This window comes from Tursiops truncatus, chromosome 13, assembly GCF_011762595.2.
Source record: "Tursiops truncatus isolate mTurTru1 chromosome 13, mTurTru1.mat.Y, whole genome shotgun sequence".
Lineage (NCBI taxonomy): Eukaryota > Metazoa > Chordata > Mammalia > Artiodactyla > Delphinidae > Tursiops > Tursiops truncatus.
The window spans coordinates 49,403,074-49,415,978 of record NC_047046.1 but is presented as its reverse complement, the minus strand read 5'-3'; positions in this window follow the sequence as shown (position 1 = coordinate 49,415,978).

Sequence of the window (12,905 nt, the reverse complement as noted above, 5' to 3'; positions counted from 1 at the left end):
TCACCTTATGATTTAGTCAAGGTCAGTCTTTCCAGGAATTGATCATCCAAACTCCTCTGTCACACAAGAGTGGGGAAGTATCTTACATCTTGATTATACCCTGAGGAACACACCAACCATTAAATAAGTAAGCTTACACTGACACAAGCAAATGTGCTAATTTTGCTGACTTTGTTGGTCATTCTCTACTTGAGGAATGAATGTGTATCTCAAGAAGGAAATATTTTAGCAGTTGCAAATTGTCCCATATTTCTCCTATGATTGACTGAGACAAATTATGCCCTTGACAAAGAATGTTCTTGTCTTCAAGAGAATGTTGAAATGTAGCCCTGAGTATAAAAATCAGTCCATAAGCAAGGGGAATAAAATCACTTATCATTGGGAGTAAAATAAAATCATGGTTTTCAATAAGCTTTCAGGCTTCTTTCCCTAAAGAGCAGAGATTCTGTCAACTGAACTTGCTTCCTACATCTCCCAACGCTTCACGTGCCCAAAAAGGGTAAAGCATTGATGAATGCTGTAAACTCTAAGATGCTGTACAGATACAGGATATTATAATATGTTGTTGGGCACTAAAATAGTGCCTTTGATCACAACAATTTTATATTGTCTCTGTCCACATCCATCAGTGATACCCCTTTTGAAACATTTACCTCTCATAAAACAGTTCCCAAATAAATATTTTTATATAACACCAGTATCTTCCTAAGGCTATATTCTGAAAGCTTCAATCCCACATTTCCACAAATATCTAACATGGGAGAGTAAAAAGGAGAGGCAGAGTTTATCAATTAATATTTTAAATTGTTTGCTCAAATCCTTTTCATTTTATCTGATTTATTTTTAACTCTGAGTCTTTGCTAAGCTGTAATAGTGCTCTAAGTATAAATCATAACCTCAAGAGATATGCTGCAGTGAACCACTTACAAATGTATCAGTAATACCATGTAAGATGGGGATGGATGTGTTCATTACCAAGATATGATAGCATTTATCAAGATGAGCAGTAAAGGTGGCATAAGAGGACAGCTTCACAGGGATCACTGCCTTGTGATGACTCTAGTTACAGAGTAAATGTTGGAATAAAAATCAATGCCACCTTCAAAACAATGTGTGAGCTCTTATGAGTAAATATTTGTGAGTTAGCTAAAAAGCATTGTTATTTCATAGATGACGTTAAAGAGAGAACTTAAATGACTGATCCAAGTCCTAATTTCTAGCTATGCTGCTGGCAAAAAGTGCTGCCTCCATAAGATACTACAGAATGGCAGAGAGGAAATATGCTTATTATATACTACATATTGGTGTATACATCATAAGCTATGTTTAATGTCCATCAAAAGGAACAAAATGTTACCTTGGCTCATAAAAAGCCATTGTGGCATAGAGGTCTATGTTTATACCACACTGAAAAAAACTCATATACAAAGAAATAAGTTGGACATATATTTCTATATGCTGCTTAGAACACAGTAGAACAATTGTAGGAGAATCAATTGTATTCAGTATTTTTATCACAGCACATTTCGACAGCAGCTGATATACTTAATTAATTTGTTGATTAGTAATTATCTCTTAAAGGATGAAGTCTGAGGCCAAGAGATGAAACCTGTTTAAGTTTTCTATGGCAGTTCTGTGGAGCTTCTAGGGACCAGTGGGATCATCACTGTCTCACCTTGGGATCCCTTGGGAGACAATTCAGTCAATTTTTGTTGACTTGAAAGCTAGTTTTGATTTATTAAAGACTATCTTGCCAGTTGCATTTTCTTTTTGATTCTCCTATATCCTGTCCGTGGGTTGGTCAACCAGTGTGAGAATAATAGGTAATTGATTCCTTGTGTCTTCTCAGAACCTTCTAGAAAGAAGTCTTTGATTCTTCAAAAGAAGTTTGCTCTTCTTCAGCTTTTCTAATTTTAAAATTGCTTAACTCTTGCTAAGTTGTAATTTATCCAACAAACAGTTTTGTGATGCCTTTTACTGGGCAGTCACCAAGTTAGGTGCCTGTGGTTGCCCAAATGGTCTTTGGTCTCAAGGGACTTACAGGATAGGGAAACATGGAGTGTGCATAGTGTGGCTTGAGGGGTATTAAAGGTATGAATAATATGTTAAGAGAACACTGGACAGTGAGGAAGAACATCACAGAAGGGCTCACATTTGGGTTGAGTCTTGAAGGATGAAGAAGAGAGTACCAGGTGAGGATGCTTTGGGGTGAGACAGAGTGTGTGGGCAGAGTATTCCAGAGACGGAATGGGAAAGCAAAGATCTGATCAGAGATTGACCAGAGATACGATCAAAGAATGATGAGAAGTTCCACGTGGCTGAAGGATAGGGTGTTGGAAGGGTGACCCCAGTGGGGTAGACTAGGAAGGGCCTAACTGAGATGTCTGGATGTAATATACTGGCCAGTGGTCTCCTAAGTGGGGTAAGAACACACTAGGGTTGTGTGAGCTGATACACTGGAGTGTGGGAAGGAAGTGTGAAAACTGAAAATATGAGAAAGGACTTAGTAACATATGGATTGACATTGGTGCCCTTGCATGTTTGTAATGTCAGACAGACAGAGGGACTTATCAGGTGCAAAGAATACTGAAGGAAGTGTTGGGATCCACAACATTGAAGAGGTGTCCCTATCCTCCTTCCTAACTCTGAAAACAACTGCAATTAATTAACATTTTATGTGTGCTGGGTTAAGTGGATCTATGTGTATTATCTCGGTTGACTAATCTAAGCCTCGTGGAATGGATAAATGACTTTAAAAGGTTGAAGATAGCATGAATAACGCAAGCATTAGTCAATTTTCACAAAAGTCCTTGCAAAATTGGTGGATGGTTATGAAAAATGAGTATCACAATCTCATCCAATGATGCACTTCCTCCGTTTGTATATGGGGCTCTTTGTAAAATGTATGCTGCAGCCCTGACAGCCATGAAAGTAAACATTGAAATAAACTGCACTTAGAACCAGATTTTAAGTTGCTTTATCACAAGGCAATAAATCTTTATAGAAATTACGAAGCATATTCAACCACATTACTCTCACTAAATAACATTTTAATGATAGCAAAATATTTTATCTACCATTAACAAATAGAATATAAAATAACGTATATTTTATCTCGCCCTTTAAAATTTCAAGTTTTATGATACGTTTTCTTATGTGTACAATATATTAATGCAGTAGTTGTGTATCTATATTATTTACAAATGAATATGTATATGTGAGATAAGAAATGTTTTACCTATAGTAATGTGTAGGCAGAAGGGAGCCAATAAAGGTATTAGAGCAAAGGTGCCTATGGTCAGGTTCGTTTTTAGGAAGATGACTTAGGCAACAGTGTGGAATGGAGAATGAGAGACCAGTGTTCAGAAGATCAGCCAGAAGGCTAGTATTGTGATCCAGAGGAAAGCTGATGATCAAGAAGAAAAATGATGATGGTGATGGAGAGATCATTGAAGAATGTGGTCTTCAGTTAAAGTATGTGTGTGTGTGTGTGTGTGTGTGTGTGTGTGTGAGAGAGAGAGAGAGAGAGAGAGAGAGAGAGAGGGATTCCCAGGTTTGTAGCTTGCTAGTCTGAGTGAATGGTGGAACTGTTACTTGAGATGAAGAAATGGGATATTGAACAAAAAGAGTTCAGTTTAGGATGTGTTAAGCCAGAGGTGCCCAAAGGATTCCCTGGAGATTGACTAATGGATGTTTTAAATATAATTCTGAAGCTAAGGAAAGCTTATACAGATTTTATATACCTTTAATTTCTCAATCTGTAGCCCTTTCTACAACTGCTGGTCCTAAAAATATTCCTCCACCTAGAGACAAAGTAACACAACAGTTTAACATCTGTAATTATTTATAATGAAATGAAAATGATTAAGAATCAGCATACCATTGCGTAAGGGTAAGACATCATCACTAAACAGACAATCTTAGAATTTTAATTTGACATTTAGGCTAGTTCTGCATTCTACTTAACCTCTTTAAAAGTATATTGTCCTTTGGTGAATTTCCATGTTTACTCTTTTTACTATTTTGTTATTTCTCAAGAGTCACTGAGGCTATAGTTTACTGTAAGGTAGTCACTCTCTCTTACACCCATTTTGCTTTTGTGGGGGAAGGTGAGCTCCATGTCTCCTACTCTGCCATCTTGATCTCCCCTTAGTCTGCGCCACATTCTGTCTTTCCACACCTAAAACCCTGTTGTTCACATCAGCCAGTTCTTTTATTATACTGTAGAAATTGTGAATGTTTTCTGATTCTGCTGTACATATATCCCTTCTTCAGGAATCTCGAACATTGTGAAACTCTGGTGTGATATCCTCCATCCTCTCCATGTTGTTTATTGACCAACCTGTCAAAGCATGATTTTGCTCAGTTATAAGGATGCCTTTCATATAATGCCATTTCCCCCAGCTCCTTACCTTATAATGGGTTGGCCGAAAGGTTCGTTTGTTTTTTCTCTGTAAGATGGCTCTAGTAGCACTTAGTTGGCTTTAACTTCATTAGAAACAATTTTCTTAGATTGTATTGTGACAGCTGTCATATCAGCGTGCATTAAAAAAAGACATCAAAATAGGTGAATTTTTGTGTAGCCATTTTAATATTGAAGATGGAAGAAAAAAGCAACATTTTCATCATATTACATTTTATTATTTCAAGAAAGGTAAAAACGCAACTGAAACAAAAAAAAAAGGTTTGTGCAGTGTATGGAGAAGGTGCTGTGACTGATCGAACGTGTCCAGAGTGGTTTGCAAAGTTTCGTGCTGGAGATTTCTCGCTGGACAATTCTCCATGGTCGGGTAGACCAGTTGAAGTCGATAGTGATCAAATCAAGACGTTAACTGAGAACAATCAATGTTATACCACGTGGGAGATAGACGACATACTCAAAATATCCAAATCAAGTGCTGAAAATCATTTGCACAAGCTTGGTTATGTGAATTGCTTTGATGTTTGGGTTCCACATAAGTTAAGTGAAAAAAACCTTCTTGACTGTATTTCCGCATGTGATTCCCTACTTAAATACAATGAAAATGTTCCGTTTTTAAAACAAATTGTGACGGGCAATGAAAAGTGCATACTGTACAATAATGTGGAATAGAAGAGATTGTGGGGCAAGCGAAATGAACCACCACCAATCACACCGAAGGCCGGTCTTTAGAACCAAAATGGTGATGTTGTGTATATGGTGGGATTGGAAGGGAGTCCTCTATGATGAGCTCCTTCTGGAAAACCAAACAATTAATTCCAACAAGTACCTCTCAATTAGACCAACTGAAAACAGCACTCGATGAAAAGCGTCCGGAATTAGTCAACAGAAAACGCATAATCTTCCATCAGGATAACTCAAGACCGCGTGTTTCTTTCTTTTTTTTTTTTTTTTTTTTGCGGTACGCGGGCCTCTCACCGCTGTGGCCTCTCCCGTTGCGGAGCACAGGCTCAGGACGTGCAGGCTCAGCGGCCATGGCTCACGGGCCCAGCCGCTCCGCGGCAATGTGGGATCTTCCTGGACCAGGGCACGAACCCGCGTCCCCTGCATCGGCAGGCGGACTCTCAACCACTACGCCACCACGGAGGCCCAAGACCGCATATTTCTTTGATGACCAGGCAAAAACTGTCACAGCTTGGCTGGGAAGTTCTGATTCATCCGCCGTATTCACCAGACACTGCACCTTCGGATTTCCATTTATTTCGGTCTTTACAGAATTCTCTTAATGGAAAAAAATTTCATTCCCTGGAAGACTGTAAAAGGCACCTGGAATAGTTCTTTGCTCAAAAAGATAGAAAGTTTTGGGAAGGTGGAATTATGAAGTTGCCTGAAAAATGGCAGAAGGTAGTGGAACAAAAGGGTGAATACATTGTTCAATAAAGTTCTTGGTGAAAATGAAAAATGTCTTTTATTTTTACTTAAAAACCGAAGGCACTTTTTGGCCAACCCAATACTTACTAAGAATCTGTGGATAATTTAGCAGTTTAATTTTCAGGTTTCATACAATTCTATTTTTAACCTCATAAATAAGATGTTATAAGTAAATAATGCCAAATAAGCATTTATTTAAAATTTGAAATTTCTTATATCGTGGCTTTTTTATTATTTAACATCTCAAGCACTTATGCACTGTCATCATCATTAAATTGGAATTTAATTCAGGGGCACATCTCTCTCCACTAGAGCATAAGCCCCATGAGGGCAAGAATTTTTGTCTGTTTTGTTTACTGTTCTGTGTCCAGTGTGCTGAACTGTGCCTGGGACATGATAGATGATAACTAAATATTTTTGAATGATTGAATGAATATATAAATAAATAAAGGAACAGAGTAGACTGATAAATTTGTGTTGATTTGAATTATTTCCCTTCCTTAAAAAAATCTAAATCTTCTTTATCATATTGTATTATTTATCTATAATTTAGCCACTCCACTAATGTTTTTTAAAACTCAGTTTAGCATAAGTTTATTGTGAGGTCATTCCTTTCACACGTACAACAACTTTAATCTTTCAGCACCTGGGAGTTTTTTCAATCTTCTTTCAGCTTACAGATATTCTAAAGACCTCAAATACATTTTACATGAGTTTCCCAGTGATATTTAGGTAGGACGGTTAAATATAGTCTTAAAAATAAAACCCAGCATTCAAAAGCAAAGTTATCTCTAAAATATGACAAATAAGTAAATAAATAAAAAGGAAATTCATAAAATATATTAAAATACTAGAACAGGAGACCTAGAAATCCGTTTCTTGAAGAAACGCTATAATCATATGCTACATTTCAATGTCTTGCTAAAACTGCATTCACCACAGCCGCAAATTAATTGTTGTCATTAGTCTCACCATTTCACAAAATGTTTTTTTCCCTCCATCTAAAGTCTGAGAAGAGTAATTGGGAAAAAATGCCACTTAACTGTTTCAGAGAAATCCAGCTGCTGGGAGCTGTATGTTGTCTCTGGGGACTTGCATCAGGCCCTCTGTCAATGAAGGTAATGGATGGAGAGTGAAATCTGCAGTGGCAGGGGTGTCAGGTCCAGAAACCCCCCAGGCAATTGTGCTTCGGAGAAGTGCTGGTGTGGTCTGCCAGGCGGCCGTATGTTTCTTTGTTCTTCAAGAATGTCCATTCTGTTCACCACTCATGAGCGCACATTCAGTTTTCTCTCATAATTAGGAGTGTGAATCAGTAAATATAGGATACAGAATATGTTCCTACTGAGATTCCATACAGGCCCATTCATAACTCGTCTTCCTCCTTTTATTTTCCTTGGTGTTGTTGTTTTCATTCTTTTGAGGATCTTGCAAGAGTAAACACATTTTTGGACAAGTCACAAACATTACTATGTTACTTGAAAACAAATGTATGCCCTTAAAGTGATGATGACTTAGGAGCAGGGACCAGAGGTCTACGTCACTGCCCCAAAGACCTTCATGGTAGGTGCAGATCTTCGTGGTTATCTCCAGAAGAGTGATATGTTTTTGATGCCAGGTCAGATCATTCTGGCTAAACCCTGCATTGGCAACACACTCTTTATTCATAATAAGCTCTAGCCAGCCCCAAGTGCAACACTTTTCTCTGACATATAAAAAGCTGTACATACTTAATTTATACAGGTTGATGAGTCAGGAGATGAGTGTATACCTGCCAAGTGCAACCCTTTTAATCCTGACCTCTGGAGGCCTCAGATTCCAGAAGTGGCTCCTAACTGGCTTTTCACATCAGGAGAGAGGGCTGTGTATTTAGAGAATAAAATGAAATCATCCAAAAGCCCAGAAACAGTCAAACGGATTATAGTTCAGTTATGTAATGGATTATTTGGTAACTGCTAAAAAAAAATCACGTTAAAATATTTAAGGGCATGGAAAAATGATCACCTTAACAAATAAAGGGACAAAACCAAAATCCAAAAGTTCTGGGTCTTGCATATCCAGTATGATGTCATTTGAGTAAAATGTTTCCATATGTTTTTATGCATAGAAAAGTAAATAAATAAAGTTGGAGAAAATATTTTAAAATGGTATTCCTGGGGGTTAGGGTGGGGAGAGTGAGAGAATGAGAGAGATTAAGGAATTGGCTCCCACAATTGTAGGATGATTGAGGGGGCTGGCAAGTCCGAAATCTGTAGAGCAGGCCAGGAGGCTGAAGACGCAGATAAGCGTTGATGTTGCATTCTTGAGGAGAATTCCTTATTCTGTGGAAAAGCTCAGTCATTTTTGAGGCCCACCCACATTATGGAGGGTAATCTAATTACGTCTTAAAAATACCCTCACAGCAACATCTAGACTAGCGTTTGGCCAAGCAACTGGGCACCAGAGCCTAGCCAAGTTGACGCATAAAATTAACCATCACAGATTTCAAGCAATTCCCCCCCTTCCCCATTGTTTTTTGTTTTTTTGGTTTTTTTCTAGCAATAGGCAGATTTTCTGGTTGGGTATTACTCCCTTCCCCATGCAGTCCGTGTACTTTTCACGTACATTTGCATTTTCTGAGCAGCAGTTACAGCTCAGGTGAGGTGAGATGATGGAGATGATCTTAAGAGTACAGGTGAATTTCAGAATTCTTGCTTGGAGTGCCAGGATAGAAGCCCTATCTTCAGTGTGGATTGAGGTGCAGATGGGACACCTGGAACACATACCATGAAAGAAGTTTGTCTCAGGAAGTCTGACACCATGGAAGGCAGATCAGAGAGTGGAAAGAAACTTCTTTTGAGATAGCCTTCAGGCCCTGAATGAAACCAACCCTAACCTCTGTCCTTCCAATGGATTTCCAGTTACGCAAACTCTTATTTAATCTAGTTTTTCTGTTGCTTGCAACCATGTTTCTGCTAATACACAGTCTTTGGCAATTTTTCAAGAAATATGGACTCCTTTTATAATAAGACAGTAATTATTATATTCATTGATTCTAAGACATAATTTTTTTTTTCATTTTAAAATCTCTGGAATTGGGATGTGTCATGGCATGTCATAGTTTAGTAGAACTTCCTTTTGTAGTGTATATTAAAAAAATGGTGTATCTTATATTCAATAATAATTTAGACTTGATGAAAAAATATGATGTTTTACATTTGATAAAAGTTATTTTTAAGAAAGATGGAATGTAAATTCTCAGGACACTTGGAAGGATATGGCTCATACTCCTAGGACTATACGGTGAGCTGGATGTCCCTGTAGTTTTGGAATGGTTCAAGAAGAAATTTAAAAACCTAGGAGTTGGTTTTGCTGTACTGCTTAAAACTGATATAAACTAGACTGATACAGAACACTTAGTTCCACATATTGGAAATGGGAGCAAATCTTTTCCTTTCAAGGAATCTGTAGATCACTGCTTGGAATGGCCTAGCAATAGATGACTTTTTAATGTCTATTTTTCTTTTTCTTGGACTCTATCATTTTTTATTACTTTAGTTTCAAATGGTTTCAAAATCTACCCCACCAATTTTACTATTTCAGGCTCTTCCACACATGAGTATTAATAATAATGATATCATACATTTTCTCCTCTATGTAGTATTTTTTAAAAACTTTGAAACATATTTTTGGATCTATTATATGATATGAATCCCATAATATTTATGTGAGTTAGGCAGGTTATTATGATTCTTTTAGTGTTCAAGAGACTTACGTGCTGTCATGGAGTAGTTAGTGGTAGAGGTGGACTTCCACTGGACTAGAAAGAAAGGGCTGAAATGAAATGAAGTTTTATTGCATGAAGTTATGATCTGTGTCATTAGCAAAGACAGAATACAATTTTAGAGTTTTTGAACCCTGGTTCAAGGTTATGGTCATCAATTCATGACCATCTTTCTGTTCACATATATATTCCTGTCACTAAAAATGGTCATTGGTGACCTGAGGTCATTGTGATTCACTGGTTTTTAAAAAGCCCTATTTATTTTGCACTCACATCATGCTGTAAATAATTCAGCAATGCACTATCCTAGGAACTAAGGTATTAAGCACTATTATAATTTATTAGACTGATTTGAATTTTAAAAATGATTTGGAATGTGTCTTACATTTACATTTTTCTAAAAGGGATCCAGCAGAAGTTAAAGATAGGAGAATGATCATAAATTAGAAATTAGGAAATAGTTAGAATGAATTCAGGGAAAAACCCCAGGTAACTACATTTTTTACTTCCAGTTGTTTTTATAAAACTCTGCTTTTATAAAACTTTACTTCCAGTTGCTTTTATAAAACTGTGAATGACAGTCCCATCTCACTCAGCTACACTTACTATCTTTTGTTTAAATTATTTTTTCCCACATCCTCCTCTTCACTAGGCAATGCTTTTCTGGAAGGCAGAGACTGCATCTTACTTTTCTCTAGGTATATTCTTTCTAGCATACTGCCTAGTGCTTCAAGACATGTTAGCTGGATGGCTGTGCAAGGAAAGATAAGGGATAGTCTTTATTTTCTTGGTGAAGTTAGTGGTTTCATCTGTTGAGAGTTGAGTAGGATCAGACTTGGGAACTTGAAAGCATGAAAGCAAAATTTCTAAGTTTTAGTCACAGGATTTCCAAGCAACACGGAGATTCCAGATGAGGTTGGCAGCCACAGGATTTGGGCTTGGATTTGGGGTGGGGCAGATTGGGAATTCTCAACTGCCTGCTGCTTGCATTTTATATAAGAGTGGCAGTGAATCAGACAGATGGAATATTTGGGTCTTTTAGCCTCACCTTCTGACTGATTTATGGCAGTGAACAGTAACCAACACTTTTAAAAGTTTAAGTATTTTACTTATCTTTTTTTGAGAAGCCCATTACGTAAAGCAAATACAACCATTACTATTCAGAACTCCCTAGAAAAACAGGGCAATGCAGTGCTTTGTTTTATTTCCCTGGACAATGCCCTGTAGCCTTCTAGGAAAGTCACTGAAATAAAGATTCCTTCTAATAAGGAAAGAAAATGTTTTAGCTAAGCCATTAAAGTAAAACAAAGAAAACAAATTAAAAAATCCCCACATACACCCCAAATCCTGAACATAAAACAGTTTCATTTATTTAAAGGAATTGATACTTTCCCCTCATATAATTGTAAAAATTCAGTTAATCAGGATAACAGACATAGACAATGACATTATTCTGATCATTTTAAGGAGGGGGAAAAGAAGTAAAGGAGATACAAAGTTCCCATGTGATTTAACTTGTGGATGGTTGAGGTGTAGAGAATGTCATTAGCATGGCTGTTTATAGGGTTGATCACAGTTGCAGAGTGCAATTGGAGGTCCTTTTACTATCTCTGAGACTGTGGCCTGGAGAGGAAGACTATGAAAATAATTCCAAAAAGAATCAGGCAGTAGATAGAGGAAATTCAGACAAGAGGGTGAGAAGGTTGAAAATGCAAATGATTGAGAACTTGTAATTCAGGGAATTGGGGGCTCTAGACTGCCCCCTTTTAAGATACAAAATCCATAGTGGTTATAAACATGGTTTCACGGCATCCCACTCTTGAAAGGGTGAGTCTTTTGGTTGTCTTTGAGAGCAGGACAATTTATACTTGCTTTGATTTGTAAAACTTAATATTTGATTTATGAAAGTTGCAAATTCAAACCCCAGTTTTTCTTTCATTTTAAAATTTGAACTTATAAATACAATTATTCTGCTTATAAATCTAGTCTATTTAAAAAAATAATTTTAAGGAGTATACATAAATTTAATATATTTAATTTTTTAAAATCAGTTAAATTATCAGAACAAACACCTTCCCAGGCATTTAAATTATTCTTAAAATCTATTAAATTATATTTATAAACATGAGGATTCTAAACATATTACTTATTCTGAATGTTACAATACTACTTAAAAGTCCATAATTCTTTTATATATTTCTATTTAAAATCACAAGTCTGAATGAATTACCTAACTGCACGTTTAAAATAGGAATCACAAGATTCATTTGACTGATCCTTTATTTTCCATTATTACACTCAATGCCAATTACACATATGTTTTTTCTAACATTTAGCGCAAGCATATTATATATTGAATTTTCCTTTTCACCTTCTTCCCTTAATCTAAAAGTTTTTCCTGGGGCGGTGGGTGGGGAACAAAGAGAAAAATTTCAAGCCAGTAAATTGAGGTTACTCTACTAAGACTTTCTTAGATGGACAAGGTTGCATATCTGATGTAATTTTGTTTGGATCATAGGATGTTTGTTGTCCTGAGACACTGCCAAGGCCTTGGGGCAGCGTGAGCCCTGTGTTTAGTGGCTTTAACAGGTCCTGACAAGAGTAGTATCTCAGCCCACTCAAGTCCCAATTCAGTTTATACAAAATCCAATTCTTCCTCCTTGCAGTTGCTTTACCAATTAATAGGAGTCAACTAATCTCTTTATCCATTGAGTCTATTCTGAATTTGTCTCATATTTTTCTAACCTGATAGGGCCCAAACTTTTATAAATATTTAAATAATATCTGATTGGATTCTGCATATTCCTCATGGCTTTGCCTGGTTTTTTAGGTGCAACACTGAAGTCATATTAATGATGGATAAGACCATTTGATTTAATCTGGATGTCCCCCAAAGCAGACCCTGAGACTAGGACTGGAGATTAAGTAGGATGTAAAGCAAACTGGGAAGGGAGACAGAGAATGAAGTCAACTATTAAGAAGTGTATCATCAATCCAGTTATCACTGTGGGCTACTGGAGTTTAATGCCAATGAGGAAACTCTGGGAACCAGTGTAGAACATGCATCTCAGAGTCATCTATTCTAAGGGTGAGGGAGCTGGGGTATTTATACACCAATACCTGTTGCTCATGGGTTGAATGCTGTTCCTGGAGGTCATTAATTCCCAGCACTTTAAGTCTACTGCACACAAGGGCAAAATGGCTTCAGTGGCCAAGAACGCTCTCAGGCAAAGGAATACAGGAGCTGAGTTGGTAGGAGCATGAGTCTGCCTGTCTTTTTCTTCCTTCAGAGCT